The 13,009-nt window shown below is 43.7% G+C and overlaps 1 long non-coding RNA gene across 7 annotated transcripts in view; it reads right to left on the bottom strand.

The window, feature by feature from the left end:
- Positions 1-13,009, bottom strand: part of LOC125154693 (uncharacterized) — a 35,650-nt gene that overhangs the window by 2,856 nt on the left and 19,785 nt on the right. For 4 of the 7 annotated variants that reach the window (XR_007147879.1, XR_007147881.1, XR_007147885.1 and 1 more), the window contains 6 exons: positions 7,413-7,500; positions 6,827-6,970; positions 4,894-5,084; positions 4,663-4,741; positions 3,840-4,028; positions 3,509-3,735 (listed from right to left, as the gene is read on the bottom strand). This is a non-coding gene — a long non-coding RNA (uncharacterized LOC125154693). Of the gene's footprint in view, positions 1-3,508; positions 3,736-3,839; positions 4,029-4,662; positions 4,742-4,893; positions 5,085-6,826; positions 6,971-7,412; positions 7,501-13,009 lie in introns of those variants that run through there. The other 3 variants (XR_007147880.1, XR_007147883.1, XR_007147882.1) reach the window with 3 other exon arrangements.

Raw genomic sequence — 13,009 nt, 5'->3', positions numbered from 1 at the left:
AGAGCATGAACGGGGAAGGGTCAGACAGAGAGGGAGACACAGGATCTGAAACACGCTCCAGGCTCTGAGCTGTCAGCACAGAGCCCGACGTGGGGCTTGAACTCACGGACTGCGAGATCATGACCTGAGCCGAATTCGGACACTTAACTGACTGAGCCACCCAGGCACCCCTACAATAAGTGTTTTAAAGTCCTTGTCTATTAATTGTATCACCTCTACAATTTCTGAGTCTATTTCCATTCACTGTTTTTGTTCCAGATTATGGATCACATTTGATTGCCTGTTCTCATGTCAAATAACTTTTTATTGGATGATGGACATTATGAATTGTACATTGTTGAGTCACGGGATTTGTTGCCATATTTTCGAGAGTATCAGGCTTTATTCTGATAGGAAGCTATGTTATTTACAGATGAGGTTAGTTCTCTCACAGAGTATTTTTAGGCTTTGTTTGGACATGTCTTGAATAGTCTTTACTGTAGAAACAATTCAGTTCAACTAGTGAGGCTGACCCTTCTGGGGTCTCTGTAAATGCCCATGTGTTCAGTGAGGACTCTTCACTTCATCTGGTTGGACCTGGAGTATTTTCCAGGCATGGTTCAGTTTACAGCTCTGCAGTCGTCCCTTGACCTGCTTTGTGGAGTTTCACTCTGTGCATGTGTAGCATTAGTATTCAGGAATAGTCTCCAGATTTTTAGAACTCTTTCTCTGCATAGGATTCTCTTCTCTGGGACTCTGTTCTGCAAATTCCAGCTGCTTCAGACTCTCCACATGCCTATGTCTGTTTCCTCAACTTGGCAAGATTGCCATGCTCTGCTTGTGGTCTCCCTAATGGGCCCCTCGGGTATTCCAGAAATGCAGGCTGGCTTCATATCAGGAAATAAACTAATACAGTTAACCACAGTAACCTAGTAAACGAGGACATGACAACCTCAGTACAGAAGAAGAAAAATCAGTAACATCAATGAAATTCAATAACTCAATAATTTTTAAGCTTCAGCAAACTAGGAACAGAAACTTCCTTAACCTAACAAAAAAGTACCTACATGGGTGCCCGGGTGGCTCAGTCAGTTAAGCATTTGACTTCGGCTCAGGTCATGATCTCACAGTTCATGAGTTCAAGCCCCGCATCAGGCTCTGTGTTGACAGCATGGATCCTGCTTGGATTCTCTCTCCCTCTCTCTCTCTCTCTGCCCCTCCCCCAATCGTGCTCATGCCCTCTCTCTCTCTCAATAAATAAATAAATAAATAAATAAATAAATAAATATTTTAAAAAGAAAATACAGTAAAACCTTGGATTGCTTGTAACTTGTTGTGTGAGTGTTCCGCAAGACAAGCAAACATTTCTAATAAATTTTTATTAATTTTATTTTTTTTTTAATTTACATCCAAGTTAGTTAGCATATAGTGCAACAATGATTTCAGGAGTCGATTCCTTAATGACCCTTACCCATTGAGCCCATCCCCCCTCCAGGAACCTCTGTTTGTTCTCCATATTTAAGAGTCTCTTATGTTTTGTCACCCTCCCTGTTTTTATATTATTTTTGCTTCCCTTCCCTTGTGTTCATCTGTTCTGTGTCTTAAAGTCCTCATACGAGTGAAGTCATACTATATTTGTCTTTCTCTGACTAATTTCACTTAGCATAATACCCTCTAGTTCCATCCACGTAGTTGCAAATGGCAAGATTTCATTATTTTTGATTGCTGAGTAATACTCCATTGAATATATATATACCACATCTTCTTTACCCATTCATCCATCGATGGACATTTGGACTCTTTCCATACTTTGGCTATTGCTGATAGTGCTGCTGTAAACATTGGGATGTGTGTGTCCCTTCGAAACAGCACACCTGTACCCCTTGGATAAATACCTAGTAGTGCAATTGCTGGGTCATAGGGTTGTTCTATTTTTAATTTTTTTAGGAACTTCCATACTGTTTTCCAGGGTGGCTTCACCAGTTTGCATTCCCACCAGCAGTGCAAAAGACGTCCTCTGTCCCTGCATCCTCGCCAACATCTGTTGTTGCCTGAGTTGTTAATGTGAGCCATTCTGACAGGTGTGAGGTGGTATTTCATTATGGTTTTGATTTGTATTTCCCTGATTAGTGATATTGAGCATTTTTTCATGTGTCAGTTGGCCATCTGGATGTCTTCTTTGGAGAATTGTCTATTCATGTCTTTTGCCCATTTCTTCACTGGATTATTTGTTTTTTGGGTGTTGAGTTTGATAAGTTCTTTATAGATTTTGGATAGTAACCCTTTATCTGATATGTCGTTTGCAAATATCTTCTCCCATTCTGTCGGTTGCCTTTTAGTTTATTATTTCCTACATTTCTAATAGATGCTTATTATTTCCTACATTTCTAATAAATTTTAACTTAATAAATGAGTGATGTCTTGCAATATGAGTAATGTGTGACACCGAATGTCACATGATCACAATTGAGCCGATGGTTCTTGAAATTCACTTTGATATGTGAGTGCTTTGGATTACAAGCTTGTTTCTGGAACGAATTATGCTCACAAACCAATGTTTTATTAAATCTACAAAAAAAAAAAAAACCCTATAGCAAAACTAACACATAGTTCTAAATACATAGCTGTAGCTTTATTTCTTTTCCATGCATTTTATCTTTTATTTATTTTTTTCCAATCTTTTTTTATTATTTAAATTCAAGATAGTTAGCATATAGTGTAGTGTTGGTTTTAGGAGTAGAATTTAGTGATTCATCACTTCCATATAACACCCAGCGCTCATCCCAACAAGTGTCCTCCTTAATGCCCATCACCCATGTAGCCCATTCCCCCCACCCACCTCCCCTCCATCAACCCTCAGCTTGTTGTCTCTATTTAAGAGTTTTTTATGATTTGCCGCCTTCTCTTTTTTTTTTTTCTTTTTGTTTATATTCAAGTCAGTTAATACAATGTAGTCTTCAGGCCTAGCTGCAGTTTTAAATAGGGTGATCAGGTCTCACTGAGAAGGAAACATTTGCACAGAGATTTGAAGGAGGTGAGAGAGGGGACCATGTGGTTATCTGGGGAACCACGTCATAGGCAGAGGGAGCCATCAGGGCAGCAGGAATGGTGTGGAGACGGAAGCCTGCCTGACGTGCTCCAGCAACAGGAAGGAGGCCAGTGTGGCCTAAGTCCAGAAAGCCAGGGAGAGTGGCAGATCAATTCAAAGAACCATGGGGGTGACAAGCCCCTGGACAGACTTGAGGTTTTCCTCTGAGCAGGACGAGGATCTAGAGAATTCAGAGAAGAATTGAGGGCGGTTCCATGATGTCTTAAATCTGTAAAAAGGATCCCCCTACCCACTGTGTTGAACGCCAAGCATAAGAAGACAGAGCAGGGGCACCTGGGTAGCTCAGTCGGCTGAAGGTCCAACTTCAGCTCAGGTCATGATCTCATGGTTCGTGGGCTCAAGCCCCACGTCGGGCTCTGTGCTGACAGCTCGGAGCCTGGAGCCTGCTTCAGATGCTGTGTCTCCCTCTCTCTCTGCCCCTCTTCCACTTGTGCTCTCTCTCTCTCTCTCAAAAATAAATAAATACTAAAAAATTTGAAAAACAAAAAACGCAGAGCAGAAGCAAGAAAACCAGCCAGGAGGCTGCTTCTGTATCCCAGTTGTGAAATGACGGGAGCCTGGTCCAGCACAGCTCCAGCAGAGGCAAGTAACATTGGTGAGATGACACACACATGCTCAAAGCAGGGCCAGCCGGTCTGCTCGTGGATCTGATGAAGAATGTGAAACAAGAGTCAAGACGCCTCCAAGGCCATCAGCCGGAGCAGCTGGAAGGTTGGAGGATGGGGCAGACAGGCCTAAAGGGGGACATTACCCTGGCTGCTTCCCCTGTGTCCATGAAAGTGAGCAGATGGCAACACTCCAAAACCCTCTAATCACATCCAGCCGCGGTCTGCCGGCCACACGGCCTCGTGTCTGTAATTAGCTCCCGGGGCAGCCCCTTGAACCAGCAGGCAGTGTGCTTGCTTATGTCAGCAGCCAGTGCGGCACGCATTTCAGACCACTAGCAAAGGTGGGAAAGAAATGATTAGCACGTGAGGTTCCCTCCGTGAAAGTGGAGTTAAGTTCGGACTTTTGTCCTGTAATTTGCAACAATGATTTGACAATAGCTTATTTGAGAGATGATTTGAGGTCATGGAATAACCACAGAATACACAGGATACTTTATAATTATTAACTCTTTGTGGTGTCCAAATTCCAGTGATCAATTCATTAAGTTGGCTTGGCTCCAAAAGTTAGTCAATGAATATTTTATTGAGTACCTACTATGTGCCTCCATACTGAGAACCATGGTAAGGCCATAATAATACCAGTCTGTTCACTGTGTGATTACCATCATTTTCTTACTTAACACTATCAAAATATCATACTTGTATTTTAAAATGGGCATATTTATATCCAAACACAGCAATTCATTGAATTCATCTATTCTCTGTAGTTGGAGCCTTCATGTCTGCTCTTCTATAAACCACTAACAGGTTTTTCTCAAAGACCCATGACCCAGGCACCTAGGTCAGAGCTAGGTGTCACATTTGTCATGATACACACAGGCTCGAAAAAAATGGATGAGCTGGGAGTGTTATTTTGTTTTGTTTTTCAACCACATTTAATTCTATCAAGGCCAGCAGAAAACTCACCTGGACTTGGTCTTCTCTTCTGTCCTTTCACCATGTAATCAAACTAGGTTGTCAGGAAACATCCACTCCTCTGTGTTACCTGTGTTCAAGAAGAGGAAGATAATATTTAAGATGGAGTCTGACTTTTCAGTCTAGGAAACCCCCCTTCCAGCAGCAGATGCCTCAGGAAGTGAAGCTGGAAAACACATATGCAAAGAGTGAAACCCACTGGTTGAGAAAGGTGATGCATACCCCCTCTGCATGCCAAGTCTATTCTAAGACAAAGTCTTGGTGCCTCTCCTCCTGGTCCCAGACACACCGCCCCCATCCCTGCGGGAACGTCAGAGCCAGGGTCCACACGAAGAGATGCTCATCATCATTCATCATCAGGCAAACACAAATCAAAACCACAGTGAGACGTCACTTCATGCAAGTCAGGATGGCTAAAATCAAAAACATAAGAAATAACAAGTGTTGAGGGGCGCCTGGGTGGCTCAGTCCATGAAGCCTTGGTCATCATCGAGGCTCAGGTCATCACCTCACAGTTCGTGGGATCCAGCCCCACATTGGGGCTGTCAGCGCAGAGCCTGCTTGGGATTCTCTCTCTCCCTCTCTTTCTCTCTTAAAATAAATAAACATGAAAAACAAACGAACAAAAGAAATAACAAGTGTTGGTGAGGATGTGGGGAAAAGAGAACCCTCACGCATTGCTGGTGGGATCGTAAATTGACACAGCTGCCATGGAAAACCAGTAATTCCCTTCCCCAAAAGCTGAGCCTGTGCAAACCTGAAGCACATGAAATCCATTTGCACCTTTTCTGTGTGTCTGTCTCCCTCATTGAAAGTGCTCCTTGACCTCTCAAGGGGGTCCAGAAGACAGGACACTAGACCTGAGATTAACCCAGTTGAATGAAAGTTGCTGGCTGGGTGCCTTGGATAAGTCACTGTTTACTTCTCTGCATCTCAAATTCCTCTCCTGCCAAATGAGGCTATTCCAATACCTTCCTTGCCCATCTCAGAGTTTTGCGAGACCCAAATGGAGAAACAAATGGGGAAGTGCTTTGTATGCAATAGCGGAACACAGGCTGGAAAGATGTAGTGTGTTATTACTGTTAGTCTTAGCTCGGCCCCGGACAGTGTGACCTTGGGAAAGTTACTAAGTTCTCTATGCTTCCACATCTGTAAAGCAGGGAAAATATTACCTACTTGAGACTATTAAAATAGGGATTAAATAAGACAGTTAATAAAAGAAGACACTTGGCTTTCCCAAGCTTGAGGGAGGGCGTTACCTCCTAAATAAGAAGATAAGGACTTGCTAAATGAAAGCTCTGCATCCTCTCACCCTTCCTCCTTTCTGCCTGCCTGGAATGGAAGTGTGAGGCCTGGCAGTGCAGCAGCCACTTTGCAATCATGAGACAAGAGGCTTGAGAATGAAGGTCTCTGCGAAGGACAGAGGAACAGCAAAGTAGAAAAAACCTGACAGGTGCCTGGGTGGCTCAGTTGGTTAAGCATCCGACTTCAGCTCAGGTCATGATCTCATGGTTCGTGGGATCGAGCCCCACATCAGGCTGTCTGCTGTCAGCATGGAGTCTGCTTTGGATCCTCTGTCCCTCTCTCTGCCCCTCCCTCACTCATGCTCTCTAAAGTAAATAATCATTTAAAAAAAGTAAATGAATATAACAAAAGCAGTGCAAGACTCGTACCACGAAAATTACAAAACATTGTAAACCAGAGAGTAGATTAGTGGTTCCCAGGGTGGGGGCTTGAGGTGGGTGGGGAGTTTCATCACCTCTTTCAGAGGTGATGAAAATGTTCTGGAAAGATGGTGATGAGGTTTGTGAATATGATAACTGCCACCAAATCGCACACTTTAAAAGGGTTTCGTGGAATGTGAATTCTATCTCAGTAAGAAAGAGTGAATGAAGAGGAAAAACATAAACAAAAAAGTGAAGGAGACTGGTTACTCAGAGCCCTTTGCAGACTTCTATATGAATCCAATCAACTGACCCCTCAATCCAAAGACACATTCATGGAAATTTCCATCAGGGATAACTTGAAAATTATGCTCATATTGCCTCCTCTTTGGGAGCAATCCAGGCATCTCTCCTCGGTGCTTATGTTGACCTGGCTCATAAAGCAATGAAAAAAAGAAAAAGAAAAAATACACCTCACCGTTTGCACCCACCAAGTTTGCAATACCAACTCAGTAACAACAGTCCAGGCCTTTTCAACGGATTTGCGGTGCTGGTCCTCTTTGACTCTGTACCTGTGATGTCCAAAGTGGCAAATACTAATGTTGTGGTCTGATAAGAAGATTGTGGTCTGATGCCTGTATTCACAATTGAAGGAAGTTGAAATATCCATTAGGAGCTAATAAAAATAAAGATGTAATTTTTCCCATCCAAAATAACCTCATAAAGATATAAGACACTTTGTGCAGTTCCTGGCATACAGTAAGTGCTCAATAAATGTTGGCGACTACAGTTATTTGCAAATGACAGTAGACGTGTTAGAAAATTCAAAAGCCGTCCGTTGTGGTTTCCCTGTTGACTGCCTTCCCTCCTCTCCAAGGCCCCAATACTTGGCTAAGCCCCATTCAGCCTTCTGCTGTCCTCAGAGATGACAAGCTAAGGTCCTGTAAACTGACTCAAACTGAGTGATCAGTGGCTAATGGAGCCTCAGCATGTCCCCTCCTTCCCCTTCCCTCTGCTGCCTGTTCTTGGACGAATCATTGCTTCAGGCTCTATCACATCGAAGTCATCTGAACTCACCGCTTCATGGGTATGTGAACGCATCAACTTTCGTCAAGGAAAATGACCTTGCTGCCTCCCAAACTGTTTCTCCAGGAAGGATGGGTCCCTGGGGAGACAAGTGTGGTCTGCATGGCAGCAAAGCAAACCAGCCCACCTGAGGGACTGGACTTCTGGCTTGGACCCCAACACAGTAACTAAGGACAGAGCCCTCGGGCTCTCCCAGCATCAACACCCACCCCGGAGGCACCCTCAGGCTCCACCCACATCCTCCACCCTGGACCCCTTGCTCCCAACTATCCTCTGACCTAAAGGCTGGGCTGGGGGGACCTAGGGTGCTGGACACACCCAGGATGTTCTCACCACTCCCCAGAGCCAAAACACCCTGCTCCAAAAACAGAGAAGTGAAACCTGCAAATAATCAAAACTTGCTTCCAGACCTTCAGAGTTCTCCCGCCCTGACCCATCCATTGTGTGTGTGTGTGTGTGTGTGTGTGTGTGTGTGTGTACACCAAAGATACAGATGATCTGTAGAGACAGCTATAGATATATGGATAATAGATATACAGACACGATCTCAGTGTAACACATTGCACATGTTTTCTGATTTGTATTTTTTTTATTTGAGAGAGAGCAAGAGAGAGCAGGGAAGAGGGGCAGAGGGAAGGAGAGAGAGAATCTTAAGCAAGCAGGTTCTGCGCTCAGCCCGACATGGAACCTGATCTCACAACGCTGGGATAATGAACTGAGCGAAAACCAAGACTCAGACGTTCAACAAACTGAGCCATCCGGGTGCCCCTACAGAGACTTTTTAAAACTTAGCTAAGGTGGCCAGCTGCCAGGAGACTAAGGTGAGGCTGGTGCCACATCCCCCACCAGCACAGCACCCAGCCCCGCCTCCTTCTAAGACCCTCCTCCCCCCATAGGCCCCAGCTCCCCCCAAGGATCCTGCCCTTCAACACCAGGGAACTAAGCAGCTCTCCCTGTCTTCCCTTCCCATGTGTAGGCCTCGCTCAATGAGCCAGGGGCCTCTGCGTCCTCACCCTCAGTGTCTAGCCCTGGAAGCACACGCGCATGCACGGGATTGAATCCGACTCCTCCAGCCTGGCTCGGAAGTTTAGATGCAGCCAGCAGCGGAGAAGTGTTGGCTGAATAAACGAGCAAATCCAGTGACATTTTTACATCTCGCAAATGCTAATTGCCTTTGGGTACTCACTGATTATGCTCTAAGTTTAAAAATTAGGACACTGGGGGACGCCTGGAGTGGGGGCTCAGTTAAGTGTCCAACTTGGTTTTCGGCTCAGGTCACGATCTCATGGTTTGTGAGTTTGAGCCCCACATCAGGCTCCACGCTGACAGCACGGAGCCTGCTTGGGATTCTCTCTCCAACCCTCCCATGCCCCTCTCCTGCTTATGCTTGCTTTCTCGCTCTCACTCTCTCTCTCCCTAAATAAATAAACTTAAAAAAATTAGGACACTGACTGTATGACAGGCACCTATTTTTTATTGTAGTAAAATACAGGTAAAATTTACCATTTTAACCATTTTTGAGTACCAGTTCTATGGCATGAAGCACATTCACAATGTCATACAACTCTCACCACCATCCACCTGCAGAACTTTTCCATCTTCCAAAGCAAAACTCCACCTCCATTAAACACAAACTCCTCGTTTCCCCTCCCCCAGTCCCCGGCAGCCACCTTCCTACATCGTCTCCATGAACTTGACTGCTCTAGGGAAATCATTCAGTATTTGTCTTTCCATGTCTGACTTACCTCACTTAGCACATCTTCAAGGTTCATTCATGTTGTAGCAAGTGTCAGAATCACATTTTTTTTTGCTTGTTCACTTATCTGTTTTGAGAGAGAGAGCAAAATTTCCCGGGGGAAGGGCAGAGACAGAGAGAAAGAGAGAGAGAGAATCCCACGCAGGCTCCACATAGTCAGCGTGGAGCCCAACGCGGGGCTCAAACTCACGAACCGTGACATCATTACCTGAGCCAAAATCAAGAGTCGGTCGCTTAGTTGAATGAGCCACCCAGGAGCCCCAGAATCACACAATTTTTAAAGACATCAACTTTTTGATGACCTCCTATTGTGGGCAGGGTTCCAGCTAAAAGTGAACAAAGGTAAATGACAGTCGCTGCTCCAACGCAGAATCTACCAATCTCCATATGAAAGGGTCCGATGTGCTACTAAATGAGAGACCACCAACACAGCTGGCCTTCCTCATCACCCTTGAAAATGGCTTTCTACACTCCAGCCTGCACACTGCAGACTATTTTCCAGGTGAATCTAGAAATTCTAGAAGAAAGTTTACAAATGAAATTGGCTAATGGGAGAAGTTTCAGGCCACACTGGGGCTATGACTAAACAACAGATACAAGTCTTCTGTCCACTCCTTGGGTCACGCTCTGGAACAGCATGAAGTGGCCACTTAGTCTACTGCTCTCCCAGGAAATTCTAAAAGGTGCCAAGACTCTCCATACAGTAAGACTTCCCCTTCGCCACCCACCACCACTACTGTGCCTGCTGGGTGGCCACTTAGAAGGCCTTGGATGGGATGCGGGTCTGAGCTCCACAGTGGTGGGAAGTAGAGTCAGGGAGGTGGCATTTATTATTGAACTTCTACTCGAAGCCAAGTACCACGGTAGGTGCTTCCACACATAGTATGTCAATGAATAATAATCTCAACGATCAAGGACAAGAGATGCCATCACCTCATGTTCACAAATGCAGAAACTTGAGGCTCAGATGAGCCACTAGACAGACCACCCAAGGACACACAGCTAATTAGTATCAGAATTAGCAAACAAATTCGAGCTTGTCAACCTCAAAGCTGTTTTCGTTCACCCATGATGCCTCTCCTTCCATGATGGGGAGTGATGCCTTCCTCATCTCCAGCCCCGCCCCCTGCTCCCCCACCGAAGACCCCAGAGGTACATCTTGAGAAAGACACCAATGATAGGACCAGCGAAAAGCACAAGGAAATGTGTCACCCTTCACCCCACAGGAACCATAAAGGGGGCTGGGGAGTCCCTCCAAAGAGGACTATCTGGAAAGGACAAGACTTCTATGAGCCCTTAAATGACAAAGGAGCAAATTCCTACAGCATTGACAGCATAAGCACAGGCAGGGCTTCTGACTCAAATGAAGAATGCTCAGGCAGCTTTCCTAATTAATGATGGTTGAGTCATAAGAAGAAAGAAAGAAAAGTTGGCTCCAAGCTGATTCTCAGAGAAAGGTGCCCTCTGTGAAGTGCCTGAGTAGGCGTCTCCTGCAGCTGTATCCCCCACTCTCTCCTCCAATCCTGATGCCACACCTTCTGGCACTTTCTTGTGGGTAGAGGCTGCAAAAAAGCAGGCGGCCTATCCCAACAGGCTTGGGAGAACTCGCTTTGGCCAACCAAATGATTGGTGAGGGTTTTGGCTGGAAAGGCATTTCCACATGGCGAAATGGAGCGTGGCTGCTCTTGGATACAAGCCACAGTATAATGTGAGGGGCAACAGCAACTCTGACAGAAAAACCTATCCCCATGGATGTCAATACTCCTGAGATTTCACCTTTAAATATGTCTTTCTTGGGGCACCTGGGTGGCTCAGTCGGTTAAGCATCCGACTTCCACTCAGGTCATGATCTCACGGTTCATGTGTTCAAGCCCCGCATCGGGCTCTGGGCTGACAGCTCAAAGCCTGGAGTCTGCTTCAGATTCTGTCTCCCTCTCTGCCCCTCCCCGGCTCTCTCTCTCTCTCTCTCTCTCTCTCTCTCTCTCTCGCTCAAAAATAAATAAACATTTTTTAAAAATTAAAAAAAAATGTCTTTCTCATAAAGTTATCAGCCTTATAACTATCACAAATTCACTGTTATCCCAATCAAAATCCCAGCATTGTTTTTCCATGGGACTTGACATAATTCACCTTAGATTCATTCATACGGAAGATCATTGACTAAAGAATGTCTAAGAAAACGTGAAGAAGAAGAACCAAGTGGGAAGACTTTATACTCCTGGTGTCAGAAATTATTGTAGCACTATAACGATTAAGGCAGTGTGTTTCTTTTTTTTTTTTTCTTTTAGCATTGAGAATCCTTTATTCAGTTATTCCCTATCACAAGAATATTTTAGGGTACCTGAAAAGAAAATATCAAGAATTGTCTCTCCTGAAGAAAGTTATAGGATTCTAAATATAGTTGCAAAAATATTCCTATTTCAAATAATTCTTAGGACAAAGAATATAGAATTTTGTTATGCTACTAAGCATATTGATTTACATAAAATTTCAAAAACATTAAAAACTTTTGAGACATGGTATTCTGCTAATACATGTTTTAACTGATACTTAAAAAATCCAAGTATAATATTTTTATACAAAAGATGCAGAGATCTTAGGTGATAAAAGAGTTGTGACAATTGTTTACACTGCTGTGATCACAGAAAACAACATATACAAGTATTTCATCATATTAGAAAGTTCTTCTGTGTCTCTTTTTCTGTTCCCTCATCTCCCTCACCTTAAAAGCCACTACTCTCACACTTCCATGACTATATGTGAGTTTATGTTTGGGAATTTTATTTAAATAAGATTATACAGTATTTAGTCTTTTATGACAAGTTTCTTTCACACAGTGTAATTTTAATGTTTATATAATTTATTAAATTTATTTTTTTAAATTTATCTCCAAATTAGTTAGCATATAGTACAACAATTATTTCAGAAGATTTCTTGATGCCCCTTACCCAGTTAGCCCATCCCCCCTCCTACACCCCTTCCAGTAACCCTCTATTTGTTCTCCATATTTATGAGTCTCTTATGTTTTGTTCCCCTCCCTGTTTTTATATTATTTTTGTTTCCCTTCCCTTATGTTCATGTTTGTCTCTTAAAGTCCTCATATGAGTGAAGTTATATGATTTTTGTCTTTCTCTGATTAATTTTGCTTAAGATAATACCCTCCAGTTCCATCCACATAGTTGCAAATGGCAAGATTTCATTCTTTTTGATTGCCAAGTAATACTCCATCGTATATATATATACCTCATCTTCTTTATCCATTCATCCGTCAATGAGCATTTGGGCTCTTTCCATACTTTGGCTATTGTTGATAGTGCTGCTTTTAACATTGGGGTACACGTGTCCCTTTGAAACAGCACACCTGTATCCCGTGGATAAATACCTAGTAGTGCAATTGCTAGGTCATAGGGTAGTTCTATTTTTAGTTTTTTGAGAACCTCCATACGGTTTTCCAAAGTGACTGCACTAGCTTGCATTACCAAGGACAATGTGGTTCTAATAGCACAGGGGTTGACAATGGACCAATGAACTGACTAGAGAACTCAAAACCCATTCAAATATGGAAACTTGATAAATATCAGAAGTGCCTGTACATATTGGAAGAAGTGTCGACTGTTCAAAGTGTTGGTATTACATAAAAAAGTCTTTCTTTGGGCTCCTTTCCCCAGGAGAAGTCTTCTTGGGAGGAGAACATTCATCACCTCCTGGTAAAGTGTCAGGCACAGAATTAAATGGATCTTGAAGGTCACATTATCCTCCTCAGTGCAGGAGTCTCTGAGTGTCTGCTTGTATATTCCAGGGATGTGAAAAGCGTAATTAGGAAAGGAAGGCT

The sequence above is a fragment of the Prionailurus viverrinus genome, chromosome E3 (assembly GCF_022837055.1).
Source record: "Prionailurus viverrinus isolate Anna chromosome E3, UM_Priviv_1.0, whole genome shotgun sequence".
Taxonomy (NCBI): Eukaryota; Metazoa; Chordata; class Mammalia; order Carnivora; family Felidae; genus Prionailurus; species Prionailurus viverrinus.
This window is presented reverse-complemented; position numbering and strand designations above follow the sequence as displayed.